Here is a 21,192-nt window from a genome sequence, read left to right on the forward strand (position 1 = left end):
ATTTAATCATTGAACAGGTGTGTGCTGGAAAAAAGGAAGTAAATGAACATTTAAAAACAAATTTTCATCAAAATGAGTTTTACTTCTAAAAAATGATAGGCAATATACCCTATGGATACCTAATATAAATTTACTCCAAAGGTAGCTTAAATCATTTTACCTAGTGATCAATTTGGACTTTGTTTTCATTTTAAAAGGGAGAGAGAGAATAATTCCTCTGAATAATTCACAGTAATATGCAACTATTTGCTTGAATTTGATAGTTCTGCTTGAGAATAAATATAAATCCATATTAATTCCTTATTTTCATCCTTCATTTGAGTAACAAGGGTTTGCTGGCATTAGCTTTTTGTGTTATGCAATATGTATAGGCAAATGTCTCATAGCTAAGCATAACCATATTGTCAATAGGTTGAGAATCATATGATTGGTATCCATAAGACTTACTCAAGATATTCTTTTATTATTTACAGTAGTTATGACATAGGTCAAGTTCATGTTGATGTTTAATATGGAACTCTGGGCATATTTCTATGTTGTGTGCCAGCACATGCCTCACTCTAATATTGCAGGAGGGTGATATTAGCATGCTATTAAAATAAAATTGGGGCCACAGTTTTAAGGAATAACAAAATACTTTTCCAGAAAAAAAATACCTCCCATGGTTTTTTGGAAAGAGATAAAAGAAAATGACAATAACCAGTTTCACAAAATAACATTTTATTACAAATTAGATCTCTGCCCCTAAAACCATCAACATAGTCTAGTAAATTGTGCTGAGATTTAATAGAACTCTGTGTATGAGTGGCTTCCATTCTACTCAGCTCAGACCTGACAATGGCAATGACCACTCCTATAAAACAAAAGCTACACCAGCCAGCTGAAGAAACACGGAATCTAACACACAGAGAAGGAATTTTAGAATTTAAGTTCATTTACCCAGAAGGAAGTCAGCCTAGCCCACCTGTCACAAAACTTCTAAGAAAAATGTGAAGCCTTCTGCTGTTCAGGAAACTGAGAGGGACAGAAAAAGAAAGGCATCAAGAAAGCTGATGCCCTTAACATTTTCCAGGTATGGAAGGAAGAGAATCAAGAAAAACCCCACCCATGGAAATCTTAGCCTGTCTTTTATCAGTGTCCAAGCAGTTCAGCACTCTCTCCTTGGGAACTGGGAGAGTGAGCAGAACCATTGGCTATTAGTCTGATTCGGTCAAGGGAAGGAGGTAGAAAAGAAGTCCAGAGCAACCTCAAAGTTCTAGTAACTTCTGCCCCACAGAGTTCATAACTCAGTGAGCTTTTTGGTTTAAAAATATATATATATATTTTTTTTTCAGCCCTATAAATTTTATTTCTTTAGGTTCATGAGATAAAATTAAAAAATTTCCAGCCCTAGAAATTTAATTTCAAGGAAGACATACTTGAATTTTACTCATCCACTCAATACTAAGAACACTAAGTTATTTGAGGAGTAGAAGGAGAAATTAAGATAAATCTTCCTTTGAAGGAACTTGCATTTGAGTAGACATGGCCATAAATAACTAGAATATAACAATAAAGTGAAAAGTGTCATTAAATATGCATGGCTCAAAGACAGTGACAGTTTAGAGAAAATAAAGATTTTTTTTTCATAAAGAGATCTCACTATGATTTTTATATAGTATTATAAGTTTGGGTATGACCTTTTAGAAATTCTAAATGGAACTCATAGACTATTTCTTTTGATGAGAGAGGAAACAAGAGCAGATAAGCAAAGCAAATATACACCTGCATCATTCAAATATTGATGCATCTGCTCCAAAGCACTAAAACTAATTAGAAATTTTGTTTCATGACTGCAATTAGCTTGTAAAAAGATGGGCATCCATTAACACATTTTGGTAGTATAATGACAAGCAATTAGTTATAATTGTTCTATTCTGGAAAGAAATAATAATCGAAAGTGGATGACTTCTAAAAGAATTGAACAAGAACTCACTAGTTTAATTTTAAAAGTTTGGTGCAGGTGATTCATTTCAGGAATTTTCCACTTCGGATGCATAAAGGACTGGAAGAAAATAAAATTTTATTTCTTGCTTTGATTCTTTCTAGTTGGCATTTCTCTCGCCTTCCTCCAGTCTCCTCACTCTACAGAACCCTAGTTCATCTATTTGCATTTCCTCTGTGATAAAAGACAAAATATCAGGGTACTTTTCAGAATATAGAAGCTAAGAAAATTCTGTACAAGATAGAATTAATTATAATAATTTAATAAATTTGAACCATTTGTTGGAAGTTGCAACAGGCAAGATATAAGCTTACAAAAGAGCGTAAAGAAGAATTTCCTAAAATTTAGAAAATTTTCACCAATTTTTTGGGTGTATCTAATAACTCACTTTGTTCAAACATGAGCTGGAAAATGCTTCACTGAAGGTTGTTGAGTTGATATAAGCATTCACTGGTCCAGAGAAAAGCTGGACTAGATGATATGTAAGTTTTCTTTACACACTGATTGAGCTGTCACTGAAATTAATTTCTAACAAAGGAGTTACATGCATTATGCTTCTTTCTCAGAAAAGTACAGTGCCTACACTAGTTAATCCCTGAAACTGTTTTGAACTGAGCCTTCGAGAAAATCAGGTATGTGCACACATGTCCTTCAGGGAAAGAATGAGATGGCAACAGAAAATTTGATATGAGATTTTAAGTGACATGAAGACATTTATTTTGTGCCTATTTTACCTCCAGTGTATTGGAGAACTGAATATTTCAAATGTAAGCAGAGGTAACTAAGTTTTGGAAATGGAGCTTGGTGTGATTCTGTTGAGTTCATAGAGGCTGAAGTCTGCCATCTTTGTTACCTGTGCACAAAATTTCCATGAATTTGGCTTTATTACCAATAAAAATCATTGCATATTTTCCCACACAGCATGACTACAGGTCTGCTAAAGCCATAGTAAAGAGTAGCTCAGATCTCTGGGCTAAAATGCACAGATGATGCAAAAAAGGTCAAATAAGCAAATATATTTGAAATGATAACAATGCCATTATTGGACATTTCACCATTGGTGACTGCTAGAGCTGCCACAACCATAGTGAGCAGACAGAATAAATTTTAGGTCTGATGTTACTAAATTCATAGGCCTTTCTCTACCCATTCCCCTCTGGCATAGCAACTCAACCCCTCTGGCCTCACTGCCCACAGAACCTGTATCTCTGAAGATTAGACCATGAGATGCTGTGATATGAGATACATATCACTGAGCCCAGCTCTTCTTCCTCAGAGCTAAGTGCAGCCACCCCACACCTCTTACCTTCCATGTATGAAACCCATGGTTTACCTTGTCAGAATGTTTTTACTTGCAAATAACAGAAAACCCAATTCTAACTAGCTTGAACAGAAAATTGTTGGCTGTCACCATTTCCCAATTTTTCATGCCCTCATAACTTTTATTTTCAATACTGTTGATTTCATTAAGGTTTTAAATGCATCTCACTTAAACTCTTAGAGTTGTGTCCTATCTGGTAATTCTGCCCACTATTCATGGTGTCCTATGGTAGCTATTTACCCATTCTTTCAACATTTTGAGTGCTTATGATGCTGTTGAGAAGGCAAGTGCATCATGGAACAACTTCGATGCACCCTAACTTTACGGAACTGTTTTGGTTAGGAGAGAAGTGCCTGTGTTGCAAATCACAAAATCCCAGAGGGGGATAACCAGATCCCATCTCTCTCACTACACTTCTTCCACAGGATGACTGTGACTCTGCTCCTTATAATATCTGTTGCAAGTCTTATAGGGATGGAGTAGACTTTACCTGGTAATTTGCCCACTAGTGTGACACAAGGAAAGAAAGTGTGATAGAGGACACACTGATTCTCAGAGTTTCTGCCTGCAAGTATATCACACCCACGTATTTTTCACTGATCAAAACAAGTTGATTGACATCTCAAACTTCAAGGAACAGGGGAAATATACACCTCTTCCAGGGAAGGCAAGTGGATATTGGTAAGGAGTCAAGCAACCAAGTACAGGACCTTAAAATTTAGAGCAGAGATCAATAAACTACACCCTTCCACTTTTTTGTAAATAAAGTTTTATTGGGACAATCCACACCTATACATTTGCATATTGTCTATGACTGCTTTTGCACTGCAGATATGGAGGTGAATAGTTGTGACAGAGGCCACATAGCCAACAAAGCCTAAAACATTTACTATCAAGTCCTTCACAGAAAAGATTTTCCTACCACAATTTTGAGAGGTTATATATGTGTGTGTGTGTATCTTCAATAGTTAATCATGCATGTCCCATGTTTATTAGCTTTTAGCAACAATAGTTGCTAAAATGGTGATTGCTTTCTTGTGTAGGCATTGCATTAGGATACAATACATAGTTTTGAAAATATATTGGGTTCTTGTGGTGAACAATCTTCTGGTAGCTTTGAGATCCCATCCAGCATTTTTAAGTTTGGCAAGCAGGAGAATACTCTAAAGTAAAAGTTAAAAAAAAAAAAAAAAAAGTAACTGTATTGAACAAAAGCATTCTATTTCACTTACTCTTTATAAATGAATGGACTCTGCCCGTAGTTACAAGAAAGGTGAGTGGCTATCATTTTGTTCGGTTTTCCTTATCTTTGCAATGGGTTTGAAAGAAAGCATTATTCATGTTCATTGAGCTGATGAGCCTGCCATAGTTTGCTCTCTCATGGATCTAATAGATCTTTCAGCAGATGGTAAGTATTGATCAGAGAGTGGGACTGCATACAATCTGTTTTTATAAGAGAATGTCATTCCAGTTTTTACAAAGTCCTATAAAGAAAAAAAATCAATGAGTGGATTTAGCCAACTAACCATAAAAGAAAAATGAAATCATGACAAATGTTCCTATTATAGAGTTAAAGTTGAGAGAGAGAGAGAGAGAGAGAGAGAGAGAGAGAGAGAGAGAGAAGCAAGCCCATGTTGTTTAGTGATGGCTGAGAAGTATAAAAGTGGGGTCAGTACTCATTTTGTTATTTTGTTATTGCGTTATTTTCTCTTGGTGGAGAGCACTTTTGAAGCTCATATTTCAAATTTAGAGAGTCACATCCAAATTGAGGAAGAGATTCTTTGGGTCAACTCATTGAAACCGTGGTCACATACATAGCATGTTATTAAGCAGCATTTTCTTTCAGGTGGACAGTTTTCCTAGAGCCGGGATTTCTGAGGTCTCAGGCCAGAGGACTCTATGGCATTTAGTATGCTGGACTGAAAATACTGAAAACTTTCATCGGGAATCCTGTCCAATGATGGTGCTGATCTTCTTAAAAACCCCCATTGTCTGCCTGGTTTTCTTAGAGCTAACTGCTTTCTACAGTTTATCTCAGTTAATCCTCAAGACAATCTACCAGGTTGATTTTTATTCCCCATTTGAAGTAACCTTATGCAAGATCGTGAAACCTGATGGTGACACAGCAAACTTTAAGTCTATGTCCACAGGTTTCAGTGTTCAGACTCACTGACAGGAACTCCCAACGACTCTTACTTGGAAAACATCACGCTCTGATGAAATAATATCACATTGACTTCCAGATGTTCCAGGCAATGGAGCTAGCCTTTACCTACTAAGACTATCTGTAAACTCTACCTTAAGTCCTTTTGCTTTTGAGATGTGCTGTTTTCTTACTGGAGGATCGGAAAAGAAGGAGGAAGATGAAGACATTCACATTTCTAGGAGACAACAATCAAGAAAAGCTATATTTAAAATGATCCTGAGCGTGGTGTGAAAGGATGGATCGCTGGCCCAGATCCTCAGCACTGACAGCCGGTGACAGAATGGATCCTGTCATGATCTTCTAATGTGGACTATTGGCTTGGTAGCTGAACTCAGTTGAAATGAACTTCAAACTCCAGGGTACTTCTCAGCATGAGTGGATGCCCAAGTTCTTTCCTCAGACTTTAAAATGACCACATTTTTCTGTTCAAAGCAGCCCTACCTGAGCCAACAGAACCTGCCTTTTCACAGTCTCGAAGTCCTTGAATCCATCTTGGACCCAATCCAATGGAGTTAATACTGGGAAAATAGGAAGACCTCATTTTATTCCTCCTTCGCCTATACCATTTTACCACATCATGAATTCTGAAGACGGAATTACGGTGAGACCACAGGGCATATCAGATTTCAGACAATCTTAACACTATTATTGTAAGGCATTCTTTGAAGGGAGGCAAGTGACCGAGTTGGGACCAGAATGCTTTGTAAAATCCCACATATAAATTAACAAAACTGAAATACAATACTCTTAAATTATCCTTATGACTAGGAATGTGCTTTCTTATGAGTGATGTTGACATGTCCTGCTAAACCTCCTCTGACTGCAGGAAATATAATTTTAAACTTCAAAACATTATTGTGGTTAAATATTAGTTCAATATTAAAGCAACTGTGCTGCCAGTTTTCAGTGTTATGTAAAAACAATTTGAGAATTTATGATCACAGACCCGAAATTTTGCTTTCAGACTACAGTCATAAGGGAGACAACTGCTGTAATGAGATTTATGTAGTAGCAACAGAGATTAGAATTTTTAATTTGACAATTTTTCATTTTACATCAGGAGCTGAAGCGTCTAACATCATAGAAGCTTCTGGAATATAGTTGCTATCATGGACAAATGGCAGTGTGAGAAAGGAGGATGGTAAGAGCTACATCTTCTGTTGAAACTGGATATAGATGAAGGACTAGGATCCAGGAATGGAATAGACAGACCCAAGAGATAATTGCAGAACAGATTCCCCTGACAGATCACATGACCTGCAATCATATGGGAGTAGCTACAGGAGTAGAATTCGGTTGCATGTTTTAGCCTTTTAATTCTCTTAAGAACACTGACGGTGGTGCTGAAAATTAGTTGCAGATGAATAGGTGAACATTTTACTTGGTGCACAATCCAAGATTATTTCTCTCCTATTAAGAATGTTCCCAGTAATGACAAGGTAATAAAAATGGTTTCTTCTTGGCAGGTTTTTGAGCACTTTCAACAACTGCAGTAGATTGAAACATTACTTCTTTGTATTTTCATAATGGTGCCCTTGTGAACCAAAGGGGTAAAAATAAAATTAGAAGATAAAGAATGTATGAGATTGTTACATAGAACTTGATAGAAGCCTATATTTTGAGAATTTTTGAAAAACACAATAGCCATTAAAGATATGAGAGAAATGTATAGAAATTGGAAATCTAGAATGAAACATCTTTGTGTATGTAGTGTATGCATTACTAGAGGAGCCTAAAATCTGTACAGCAATCATAAATTAACAAAAAGAGAAATGTGTATTAAAGATTCAAAGCAGATGGAGAAACATCAGCTCAAAGTTCTTCAAATGGTATTGGAAGCATGAAGTGTTCAACACATAGTAAATATGATACATATTGCTGAGTGAATTTAAGCAAGAGGGCAACCATATAAAATATGACTAAAAGAATAATATACATTGAAACGCAAACTATGACTTAACGTATGTGGGGCCTTACCGTTTCCTGTAATTTTGGTGAAACTCACAAGGGTTCCTCTTGAGTATGAGGGATTCTAATGGAGTGCACCGTAAACTGGGGAGTCCAGCGAGGGTCTCAATATGGTTTTCAGCCAGGGATAAGTGCTGTATCTGAGGTATCTTTGGCAGTTGTTTGAAAGATGTGAGATAGTTTCTGTTCAGATTTAATGTTCTGCAGCTGGTTACAAAATATAAACATTGTCTTACTTATTTCTTAAAGAGATGGTTAACCATTAAATCCTACAAAGGATTAGTCTGCTTCACCTAGCCCATGACAGTGGTGCTTCCTACATGTGTGACTAGAATAATAGAAATGTGTATAAATAAAAAATAATCAGAAGTATTTATAATAAAAATTACAAGAAAATAAGCAGGATATTGAAGACCATCAGCTTGCTGAGCACAGGAATTTATTTGCTTTTCCAATGTACATACTGAGTGGTTAGCACAATATTTGGCCCATGGTAGATTCTGCATTTATCCTGAATGAATGAATAACTCCATATAATCTCCTCAATATAAAAATGTACCTAAAGAAATAAATGGTGAAGAATACTACCTCTAAGAAATGAAATTATTTTTTCTTTCTACTTTTCTGTACTTAAAAAATTCTATAGTGAGAAAATAGCATCTTAAATCAGAAAAAGGGGCTTTTTATATAAAAGAAAACTAAAAAGTACCCTTAGGGGAAGAAAAGTGTGTTAGGCATTTAAATTCAATACATTTTCCTGATAGATAATGTTTCTCAATATCTTTGCCTTGCAACCATAATTGCACAAGACTGTGCAAATGGAGAAAATAATTCAAAATCTATCACTGGCACCTCGCCTTAAGGAGAAATTTCTTTATGTATACGTTGGGATGTAATACCATGAGAGAAACACAGAGTACTTATTTATGGTCCTTGGACTCCACGATGACACTTGGTAAATAATAATTGCTAAGGGTAAAAATAGGGCCATATCCAGAGAGCATTAAAAAAGCTAATTCAGTTTGAACCCACCCAGATTTCATCAATTTTTCAAATTTATGATTTTCATTTTCCTTATTCTAGTTTCTCTCCATAGGATTTTATACATTCCTAATTATCTTTGATGACTTTTGGCCTGTGCCCCTTTCCAGGTAACCTTCCTTAGGAGCACTTTAGCACTGTGACAACTTCTAACTGAAACCTAGATCAAGCAGTTCCTGTTGAAATATGCATTTTTTTTTTTTTGATACCAGTGATTGAACCCAGGGATGCTTTACTACTAAGCCACATCCCCAGTTCTTTTTATTTTATTTTTTATTTTGAGTCAGAGTCCTGCTAAGTTGTTTAGGGCCTCACTAAATTGTTGAGACTAGCTTTGGACTTGAGATCCTCCTGCCTCAAAGTCTTCTGATTTGCTGGGATTACAGGCTTGGGCCACCCACACCTGGCTGCTTTTCCCTTGATTACCAGTCGGGCTCTCATTTTTCAGCATCTCTCCTTATTATTCCATCTCTCAGCATCTCCCCATCACAGATGGCCCAGGGAGTAGCATATGATGAGATGCGGGCACCACCCTAGTGGGCAGTGACACAAACCTCCTGGGAAGGAGGGTTGGGGGGCTCTGAGCAGGGAGGCATCAGTATTTTTCTACTTTGATATGTCAACTTGCAAGTTGCAAAGTTTGAATAGCAATTGTACAGTTTTTTTTTTTTTAATTATAAGTACTGTTTCTAAAGAAAATAAACGCCCTAGAGAACACTGAAAATGGGTCAAGCCTTATCTTTTAATGATTATGGTATTTGCTTGGGTTTGCTTGTTAACATAAAATAATCAAGATTTCAAAAGTATTAATCTGAATCAAGACAAATTTAAATATTCCAAGTAAATGACATTCCAGTATTTTTCTAAAGTATAAAATGGACATATGTGATCATTAAGATATTTTTGTTGCTTTTTATTTCAATGCATATTAGGAAAATATAACTAATACATCATTATTATAGCTCCAAGAGCTAGAGTCTGCCCCCTAAATTTACTAAATAAGTTCACATCAAGTGATACTGATTTTTAAAAATTTATGGTAGTCATATAAAGTTTCTTTTGAATTCTTTTATTTATGTATTTTAAGTTAGTTATTTACAAAGAGCAGAAGTAAATTCAAAAGCTGTGCAAGTAGTCTAAAGTTTCAAATGGTCTTTGAAGGTGGGGGTGTGCTAATAAGTGTTGGGACTAACTCAGGCTGACTCCTTACTTCCTGGCAGGTGGGCGAGATCAAGGCCTCAAAGGCCGTTTAATGACAATAAATCGGATCACCGTCAGGGATTGGTTAACAACAGTTCCAGAACATGATCAGCTCCAGCTTGCCAAATAGTCCTATGGGACTCTGGCCTGTGTGAACCCCCATGCCTTACTGACCTTTAAGCTGATTGGTTCCCGCCTAGCCTCCACCCTACATAAAAGCTGTGTGACTTCCTCAATAAACAAGTTCCTGCTGTGACTGGTCTCCCTGACAGGTCTGATTATCCTCTGCCCAGAGGGCTGGGTGCTGGCTGTCAGTCGGCCCTACCTTTCCCGGTCTGGCCTTGTTGGGGAGTGCTCCCTTCCCTTGTCACTGGTCGAGAAGAGCAAGGGGGCTAAACACCCCGACAAATAAGAGCACATCTTTCTGCCCAGCCATTTCGCCTTTTCCATGCAGCTATGCTGGTCTCTTGTAACCCTCTCTCAGTCCAGGATTGGAAATACATCTTAATTGCTCTAGAATTTACCCTTCCTTTTTGTGATTTGATTTCCTTCACCTCCTAATTCACCTCTGAGGATCTCAGTCTGCCTCTCAAAGCTCACTCTACCTACCCGTTCTGCCTGATCAAGCAGATAGCAGCTCCCACAATCAGAGAAACAGAATATCTTTAACAATAGGAGTTTGGGGTCTTTGGGTAACCAAGGGGTCCACAATATTTTTCTTTTAATTTTTTATTTTTTTCTGTCACTAATCTGATCACCAACCTTTGCCCCTACATTCCCTTTGTAGATTATTTTCTCATAATTGGTTCAACATATTGAACTAAAAATCACTGTTCACAGCTGTGATGTATATGTAATGGAATTGCAATTACAGTTTAGAACATAAGGAAAATGGACAGATTTTTCTGCTCACAGGTTCTGTGATTACAAAGTACTTGCCTAACAATTCAAAATCAATTAATTTTAAAAAGAATAGATTTTCCCCCTTAAGTACGATATTTTATTATAAAATTTTTCTTTTTGTCTTGCCATATAAGTCACTTTAGAATAAAGTATCACTTTTAAAACCTGACCACATATAGTGAGACACAACATGTGTAGACAGTGGGACCTCATATTCAAATACTAAAGATTTAACTTTAATGTGGTAACTTGGTACCTTGGCAACCTTATGGCACTTAAATCCACCAGTGAATTATCCACTAACCAGAGGGTTTCAACTCGAATTAATCTTCTGAGAATCCTGTTAAAATTTTCAACTTGATAAGGATCCCCCAAGTCCTGAAATGAAATATTCAAAATCTGAAGGAAAAACAAATTTTAAAAAGTAAGTTGATAATTATTTAAACTATTAGTTTTCATCTCTATCTTCCTCTTCCTCTCTCTGTCTCTGTCTCTGTCTCTGTCTCTGTCTCTTTCTCATTCTTTATAGTACTTATCTATCCAAACACAATAATGTTGCCAGGATTCTCCAGGTAGAGGAAGGTGAAGTGTTTGATCAGAGTCACTGAGGTTCCTAGGGGGCAGGAAGGGGAAAAAGACAGAACCCTTAAACAGACTGAAATTCTCTAGGAGTGCAGAATGGGGTGGGTAAACTTCTGTTTGAGAATTACTGGTTTGAATGATCACCTATCATTAGTCTTATTCGGAAATACTCAGAAATCATACTTTTAAGAACTTCAGAGTAAGGTAACATCATCAAAAGATGAAAACTACGATTTTGTTTTAGAGCATTAGGGATACATACCTAAAAATGACTTTGCATATTTCAAAGATAGTGAATTTTTTAGTTTTACATTTAACACCGGTCAATTTTGGTGCAAAGGAAATTAATCCCATTGTTGGTGTTATCATTTCTCTTGGAAACTACTCCTAAAAGTCAACTTAATTTTTTATTCATATTTTACTACCAGTTTCTGTCAATAAAAACTTTTGAATAGAATGATAATCCCCCATTATAATTTTGAAGCAAAATAATTTGTTACTTAAGGAACTCTAGATATTGCTATTTTTAGAGAAATTAAGGTTCTTGATAACTTTGCACACTTAACATTATGAAATTTGATACTTGAAGTTTTATTTTGCAAAAGTTGAAAAAGTCTTCATTTTAAAAGAAAACTTAAGAAATCATAAAAGATTATATCTACCATCTATTCATTAAATGTCACCTCCTGAGAGAAGTTTTCTTATTTACTGTTATTTCCCAATTAATCATTCTGCGATAGTCTGGAGTTTATATAGCTATTCTCTTACTTACTGAAAGGTCAGTTAGTTTCTTTGATAGTTTATTAGCAAGGCCCTTGTCTCTTGATGGTATTCCCATGCTTTAAATTGCAGCTATAAAAAGTGAATGTACATATACAACAGAACGGTTACCTCAAAGGAGAGTCCTGGGACTAGAGGTCAAAATCTGGGGTATATTGTTTACATTTTTGTTATAAAAATTATTATAAGTAGGAATATTATTTAAGCTTTCTGATAGTATGCATTTATGAATATTTTAAATTATTATAACAAAGCACCACACTGGACACAGAATGCTACTTGCATAGTAAGTTGTGTCACCGAGGCAAATCATTTCTCTTTCTGGACTTCCTTTCCTCTTTTGAAAGAAGGGAACTTAGATCAGACCCTCTTGGAAGCCCCATCCCACACCCTAATTTTATAACTTTATGACATATGATCAGCCTGGGAAGCAAAGGAGGCATCAGGATTCCCAACGAGGAGCTTTCAAACTCACTTTCATTTGTGAAAGACATAAAAGCTTCAAGTTTAATTTGATCATTTCTACTTCATTTTAAAGAGGTGGATAACACGTCTTTATAGTTACCAGTGCTTGTCTTTCCCAGTAAAGGCTTCAGTCTCATGTGCACATGTGACTTGATTCAACTGGAATTAGAAGCCGAGGGGTCACAGCCTGATGGCCTTTTACTGGTTGGACTGACCAGCTGCAGGGCCATTGGTTAACTGGATGGTTTCAAGCACAAAAAATCACAGCTCATGTCCTTCACTGGTGACAAACTTGGTTTGTTCCCAACCAGATTGATTGCTCCAGCTGATCAAAACTTTTACCCTGATACAACAGTTCAAGGAATCCCAGATTTCTCCACAAATTTGTAGATGTAAATTATTGTCCTAAATTTGACATGTTTTTTTTACCAAAAGGAACAATTTCATTTTCAACTACTGTATACTTTTTTCTAAAGTTCAGCAATATCAGAATAAAATAAAAGCACATATGTAACATGTTGGGATGAAGAGAAGGGTGGAAAAAGTGAGACAGACAAGTCCAAACACCATGAGTTTGAAAGAAGGTCTGAAGAGACGCTAAAAGTTTTAGTACTTATGCTGATAACTGTCCCTTAAAAAATGATGTCATAGTTGAATCAATGGGGAATACAGGCTTTTTTTTTTTTTTTTCCTGAAAGTTCTTACCGTGCAGTCCTCCCAATTTTCTTGTAGCCACGTTTCCCATTTGTTTTTTTCAAGGACTCTTTTCTTTGGAGGCAAGTTACGCCTTGCCTGGTGAAAGAGTAACTCTTCTTCAGAGGGTCCTTGACAAAAATCAGAAGGTAAATCTGGTAAGTAAGGCTTAGGGGGACAGGACTGGCATCTTCATTTGGCATCAGTTGTTCGAAAAGTGCCACCCAATATCAGGATTGAAAAACTGGGTCCACTCACATCATACCCAAATTGTGTGAACTGTCACAAAACATGATTTAACCCACTACTCTTTGTCTAAATCCAATTGGGTGTGGGCAAGGAAGTGTCCACAACTTTACCACATTCCTCAGTGTCTAAGTGCTGAAAATCCCTTTTTCTTGAAAATTGCCAAATAAGCTTCCTTTCATATTTTATAAACTATATACAGTTTGGCCCTTTATATCTGCAGGTTCTGCTCCCATGATTGGTTAAATATGGGGATGCAGAGCTGGTGACTAGGAAGAACCAAATGGGAGTGAGAACTCTGATTTGGAAACATCAGATTCACAGGTTTGACAGTAATAAAGACTTACACCCCCAGCCCTCTGTTTCCCCAACCCCACTGTAGAAACCTGTCTGGATGGGCTTACTGCCTGGACCCTTTCATCACAAAAGGAGTTACAGGAGAGAGAGAGGAAATATCAAATCAGTCATTATATTTTTCTTTCATCTATTTTTATTTTTCAAGAAAGTTGAAAGAAAAGTGAATACAGTAGGCAGAAAAAACAATTCGGACTCTAGATCATCTTAATTTAAAAAGTTCATATTTGTGATACCTAGGATCTAGGTTTCTACAGATGATTGATAGGTAGCTTTGGCTTAAATTTTTATTTTTACAGGCTCAGGATATAGCCCAGTGTTAGAGCACTTGTCTAACATGTGCAAGGCCCTGGATTCCAACAACAAAATTTTGCGATAGATTCCTTTCTAAATCCAATTTAACAACATCATTAGAAAAAATGTGATAGTAAAAATGCATAATACCTGTCATTTTTATTAGATGACTTTAAATTCCGGGTATATATTTTGAAGTCTAGAGATAATTTTATGACTTTTCTAGAACTATTGAAAGGGCATAGGAATTATTTCTATTAACAGAAGAAAAAAATGAGTGTGAAGAATTGCCTTTTAACCCTGTATATCTAGCCAAGAGAAGTGAGAAAAATCACTAGTACCTGAAGTCTTCATGTAATCAATCCCTCTTGGGGGATCATAAAGTCACTCCTGATTTTCTGTCTTTTGTCTCTCAATTCAGTGAGCTCCCTCATCCTAACATTTTTCACTGTGAGAATCTGACCCCTCCTGTTCAGTGTCCGGATAGATCCTCACATCTTCCCACCTGGACTGTCCCTGCTTTCCCTGGAATCTCCCTACTTGCTTCCCTCCTCCAATATAAATGGTACAAGTTTCCATCCAGCCTTTGTTTAAGTTTTAACATAGGCTCAAAACACTGGAAATAACTTACTGCCTATAAATCCTGACTTGTCAACAACGTTACCCTCAATCTTAGCCCAATTTCTATTCAAAACTCATTTCCCACTGTTTTCTCAACTCTATCCTCCAAATAAGGTTTGTTCAAAACTCCCAGGGCTAGCAAAGGCTGTCCTGCTTCTAGTTTGGAGTTGGGTGGAAGATAATTATGTGACTCCAAATGACTGATTTTAATTTTCTGAGCTTCATTTTTCCCACATCTGCAAAAACACAAAGAAGGCTTCTTGAAACCAGGGCCCAACATGAACTGAGTTTGGGGAGAAACCATGTTTGTTTGACCTTCATAGTAATTTTAAAAAACACTTATTTCTAACATTTTAGACCAACATATGCTTTCTAATTGTCACAGGCCACCCTGATTGTGTTCCCACAAGTACACTTTTCTCTTTAATGACCCAAACAAGCCTGTAATAGATTATTGCAATTGCTTCCAACTCCAACATATTGTGTTTCTCTCTGTCATGCCTTGTATCATTTTCCCCATTCTATTTCTTCTGGAATGCATGACTTTCTTCATTTTAAAGGTAAAGAATAAGAAAAGAAGAAAAGCAGCGCTGGAGGCATCAAGAACAAGCTTTGCTTTTGTGGCATGTTTGTTTGAATCATGGGAAAGAAGGAGTCCATTTCCAAGGCCTTATGGAAGGCAATAAGAGGACAGCCCAATATTTTATTATTTTGATGCAAACATCAGTTTTTCACCGTGGGAAGTGGAAGCCAAGGAGTTGTCTGGCCTTTAAAGCATTTCTCTCTAAATTAACTGTACCATTGTCACCCAGGACAATGACCCTGAGTGTGGGAGGATCAACCAATTTACAAGTCAAATATCCTCAGTTAGGAGATGTGCTTGTTCACTGATGAAGATGATTGGAGTTAAAATCATAGCTGGAAAACTGGAGTACTCACATAATTGATCAGGGGTACCTTTGGCTCTGTTGCCTTTAACTCAAGCCCCGCCCAAATTTGGAAGATTTTTCTGTGCACTCAATTCCCCAGAGTTATTAAACTCTGCCCTTTATTGTTTGTTTGAGTTCTATTGATTTTCTGCTTTTAATTATTTCTCTTTACAGTAGCTTTCAAAGACTTCTTTGACATGATAGGCCAAAGGTCACTTCCACTGTGAGCAGTTGCATTAAATTGGATTTTTTTTTTCTTACTGAGACTTAGTTGGTTCATTGGAGATATATCTTACAACTAAGAACTACAGGCTGGAATATTTGACAGCCCAGGGATGTTGGCTTTCACCTGCTACCTCTGAGCTTGTTCTTTGTCCTCTCACTGGATTTGTAACTTGTAACAGCAGTCACTGAATTAACTTGCTGAGAGATTTTCAAACAGAAAGAATATATCCTTTAAAAGAACTCTGCCAACAGTTTGCTCTTTTGCTTCATTTAATTGGGAGAAGTGAAGTCAGTCTTGATCCGACAATCAAAGCCTTGGGAAATGGCTGTTTATCACACACACCAGATAACCTTTCTTTTCTTACAAACTCTTCCTGGATGTACAACTGGGGCAACTGAGATAAACCAAGAGACTTTTGTTGAGTGGTTCAGGATTTAATCTAAAAGGAGGGGAATTCTAATCACAATGATTTTGAAAGCATTTGTCTCCATCTCACAAAACAAACATAAACCAACTTAAGGGCAATGAAGATGGGACATCTATTTTCTCTATGGTTTGAGGTGATGGGATTTTTTCCAGTGTTTTTCGTCCCCTAGATCATGCTCTGCTCCTTTTATGACTAGTCACTCAGGAGAGATCAGGTGTTGTTAATGATCTATGGAAGGGAAATGTACCTTTATCTCTGCAGAGCAGTGACGTCCTCTGCATGAATGGCCACCGTGGCCATTACGTGGGATTGGTTTTACAGAGCGATGACCCCAGCCCCTGACCTGGCCACTTAAATCAGGGAAGGAGGGCGACATGTTGACCCTTTGTGCGCATGCTCATTTTCAGCTTCCTCTCCCTTTTTATTCCCGTCAGCAGCTCCCGTTTCTGTAGTTCTGCAGTTCTAACCTCGACCCTTTACTTGTTGCTCAGACACAATTTCTTTTTGCCCCTCTGACTGCCACAATCATCAAGTCCCCCATCTTAACTATCAATTTTTTTGCTTTTCCTTCAAAATTCATTCTCTCCTCAAGCCTCTTACATTAGTGTTTCTCATAAGTATGGTCCTCAAATTACGTACAACAGAATTTCCTGCAATGATTTTTCACAAATACACATTCTGGAACTCCATGCCATACGTTTAAGTACCTCAGATTCTTTGGGGTGCAGGAAAAGGGAATCTGAATTTTGCCCATGCTACATTTTAGGAACCAACTTGCATCCGCTCACTTTAGCTCATGGAATTGCCTTTTCTTTTTCTGGAAAATTCCTTACGCAAGTTAGACATTTGATCTCTATTTTCTTGTGGTCTCTTTCCTTCCTACTATCCTAAAATTTCTCCACCTTTGGAAAAATATCCTCTCTAAGGTTTTCAAAGGAAAAGTCTAACATACCTCTAGTAGTATTATTTACTAAAACTTGAAAATATAACACTTGAAAATATATATAAACAGTGCTTAGTAGCAAATAGAGTTGACAGAGTTAAAGCATAAGACCACACTTTACTAAAAGTTTAAGAAAATGATGCTATTTCATTCTTCCTTTGTTAACTGAGTTTGAGTGAAAGAAGACAGGTATCATGTGGGCAAAGTAATGATCTTTTTTCAAGATCAATAGTGTAAATGGACATTATAAAGTATTACTGCAAGTGTTCAAATATAGATAAGAGTGCCAAGATGAGTGATGTCTTATAAAGACTAATGCTCACTGAAGCAGGAGTTATACCTTATTATTTCATTGGCTTATAGGGATATAAAAAGAGATATGAGAAATGCACAGTCTGTGTTCTCATAGAATTTACAATCTATTCAAAGTACAAGGCCAGAGTCCTGAGAAACTGGAGTTCTGATATGCAAGAGTAGTAGATGATGGGGGGCAGGGCTCTGGAAGAGAGAGCCAGTTCACCTTTAACCTGCGTTTTTGTTCTATCGAGGTCCTCAATTCATGGAATGGTGCCCAACCATGTTGGGTGAGGACAAATCTTCCTGACTCAGTTCACTCGTTCAAATGTAAATTGCTTCCAGAAAGACCCTCAAAGATGTACCTGGAAATAATGCTTTACCACCTATGTAAGTATCTTTTAATCCAGTCAAGGTGACATTTTAAATTAACCATCACAGTCCATGAGGGTGTTACGGGAAGAAATTAGTTTTTGAATCAACATGTTGAATATAAAAGATTATCAGTCACCCATGTGGGCTGGCACCACTGATCTCCTGAGAAACCAGAGAAAACAAAAAGGTGGGGGAAGGATGAACTTCCTGTCTCTTTTGGAGTGAGCACAAGCATCTCCTCCTGCCCTTGAACATTAGAACTGTAGGTTCCCTGGTCTTCAGACTCCAGGACTTACACCAGTAGCCTCCCAGTTTCTCAGGGCTCTGGACTCAAACTGAGTGTCAGCATTAGCTTCCCTGGTTCTTGGATTTTCAGACTCAAACTGAACTGCATCACCAGATTTCCAGGTCCTTCAGCTAGTAGATCACATATTGTGGGACTTTGTAGTCTCATATAATCATGTCAACCAATTTTCATAACTAATCTCATGCATTTATAGAGGGAGATGTTTTATTTGTTCTGTCTCTCTGAAGAATCTTGACTAATACATTTTATGATTCTCTTCTGATTATTTTATTAAAAAAGTATAAAATTAAATTAGCTTGCAGTCATCAATTGAAATGACAGTATTATTCATGATTCTGAAAAAAATAGTAGACAAACTAAATTTCTAACAAGGATCACTGATCAAAATAAAAGACATATTTATCCAGATGATAGAAAGCCATGCAATCTTAAGAAGCATGTTTTGGTAATATTTAAAGGCATGGCAAAAATATTCACAATATCATGTTACGGGAGAAAAAACAAAAAACCAAAATTTTATGTCTGTATGTATTTTGTACTAAAGCACTAAATGGAACCGAAAGTCATAGTGGTTATTTCTAGATAGTTGGTCTACAGTTTTTTCTTTATCTTTCTATTTTTTTTTCCAAATAATTACTACTGAATACTATTTAGTCAGTTATGAGTGTACTATTGTAGGTGACTTCACTGCATCAACAAATTGAGGGCATAAGAAAAGGAAATTTTTCTATTTCCCCTGAAATAATGATTTTTAATTAAGAAAAATCTACACAGAGCAGGTACACGAAGAATTTGCATATTTGTTCTTCTACCTTCTCTTACTCTTGGGCAACGCAGTTGACTTCCTTGAACGTCATGTTGTTCTACCTCATGCCAAGTGAGGAATTTACAAGAATCTGATGGAAGCTTTAAAATAAAAGAGAAGAAAAATATCATGTGGTAATATGCAATTTATTGACTTCTATGTATAAAAGCAATGCAAATCCATGCTAAATATGCAGCCAAATTGAACTCCAAATGTCCTGGGATATGCTCACAGCATCGTAGTACATTTGAAATTATGTATTCCTGTTCGACTTTGCCACCTCAACACCTGCAACTAATTTATGTTTGAAAATAAATGACAGAATGAATCAATATATGTACCCATCATGAATCTACTTCACACCAGCTCTGATAAATCATCCATTAATACTTACTGAACATTAAATGAAGAATCTCATTCCATTTTTGAATAGTTCTAACTGGTAGGAACCTTCAGTATATGTACCGTCTTTGTTATATAATTCCTCTAACTTGCTTCAACTGTGCAAGGTGTGCCCTTGTGAGGTGCACATGCAATTGCCAATTCAAATATTTCATAACACTTGTCATCTTCTTAAGTCATTCAGTTGTTCCAGATCTTGGTTTATAAATTATATCCAAACATCCTGATGGCTTTTCTTGGGAAGAGTTTCAATTCACTAACAGTGTTTTTAAAATGTGTAGTCATCACTGAATGAAATAATTCAGGTCTGGTCATCTTCCTTGTTCCAGCTAGTATATTACTTACCAGAACATGTACCAAGAGCACATTTGGGGCAATTTTATATTGTTTTCTAATACCAGGGTTGTAGTCAATTAAATTTCCCAATATATATAGTTCATGATAGTTTCAAGTTAATAACAAAAACAAAAAATAAACAAAACTCATATTACTAGAAGAGAATATTATGTCAAACACATACATACATCATAGATTCATTCTTCCGTTAGCCAGCATTATACAGGTATGCAAACAAACAAGCCCAGAAAAGTTGGTTTAAAGAAATGTCATTAAAGTATTTCACTGAGCCGCATTTCCCATAGATTATTCTTTGATTTATCCGCAAATTTGGGTAACCAATGCAAACACAAAACTATTTCCACCTTCAGATAAACTCATGAGGCTCTAGATTAAATCAAATTGTTTCTCTTTCTTACAGTACTTCTCAATGTATGTGTTAATGCACATTGCTGATCTGTGAAATGTTTCCCCGGACTTAAATCATAGAATCTTTTACTCTTGGTTCAAAAAATGGGACCAGTGAACCCTACAGAGCAAATCTGGGAAATGTTTGCCTCAAATTAAACTTGGAGGAGGTGGATTTTTTAAAATAATAATTTAACATAGATGTTTTAGCCTCATTATTTACTCATTAAATGACTTTGTTCCAGTAAATATAGAACTAATAGCAAAATCTACCTTATTAACAGTAACTCTAAGAAGTTAATTAATACTTTGAGATAGTTTGAAGATTTGCTAATGAGCTTTCAAGGATTTAATTTCTCCTTTTGAACTGTTCTTTAAAACAACCAATAAGCACTAATGAATTTTAGATTAGTAAGGAATATAGTGATAAACTTCCTATGTTGACTGTTTAGTTTACATGTTTATAAAAGTTTCTTTCCTAACATGTTGTGTGTTCTTAGAATTTTCCTTTTACTTGCTTCTGTTATAGAATAAAAATTTCTTGCAAGTGAAATTCCCTGGGGCTGCTACAGCCCATTGCCTCTTTGTGCTGCTTTATGAGGTTCCTACTGGAAAAAGAAAAGAATCTAAGCTAAAGCTGTGTTTGAGAAAAAGCTTACAATTTTTACCTGATACCTAATTTTGTACAAAAAAAAAAAACTGTTTTGTTTTGTTTTTAAAAGGAGACTTGTGCTTAATTTGGAGCTTCTGACATTGTAGGAAAATGAGCTACTGCATCTTTGTTTTTTCCAGGTAAGTTTGTCAATGCAGTGTGGTGTACCACCACTGTTTAACGGTGAGTAATTGCGTCTTATCCAGTTTGTTTTTCCTTTTTAACTTTGACAAAGGAATTGATTAATCTAGAGCCTCATGAACTTTAAATTTCATTAACCTAAATATTCTGAGTTTGTTTGTATATGAGTAGAACACTGCCTAATGGTACACTTCATTGCATGTCATTCATTTATTTAAAAATATATATTGTACCTCAGTCATGTGATAGGAACTCTGTCAGCTATTGGTGTTACAAAGTTAAAAGAGAT

The sequence above is a fragment of the Sciurus vulgaris genome, assembly GCF_902686455.1.
Source record: "Sciurus vulgaris genome assembly, chromosome: 10".
In the NCBI taxonomy this organism is placed as follows: domain Eukaryota; kingdom Metazoa; phylum Chordata; class Mammalia; order Rodentia; family Sciuridae; genus Sciurus; species Sciurus vulgaris.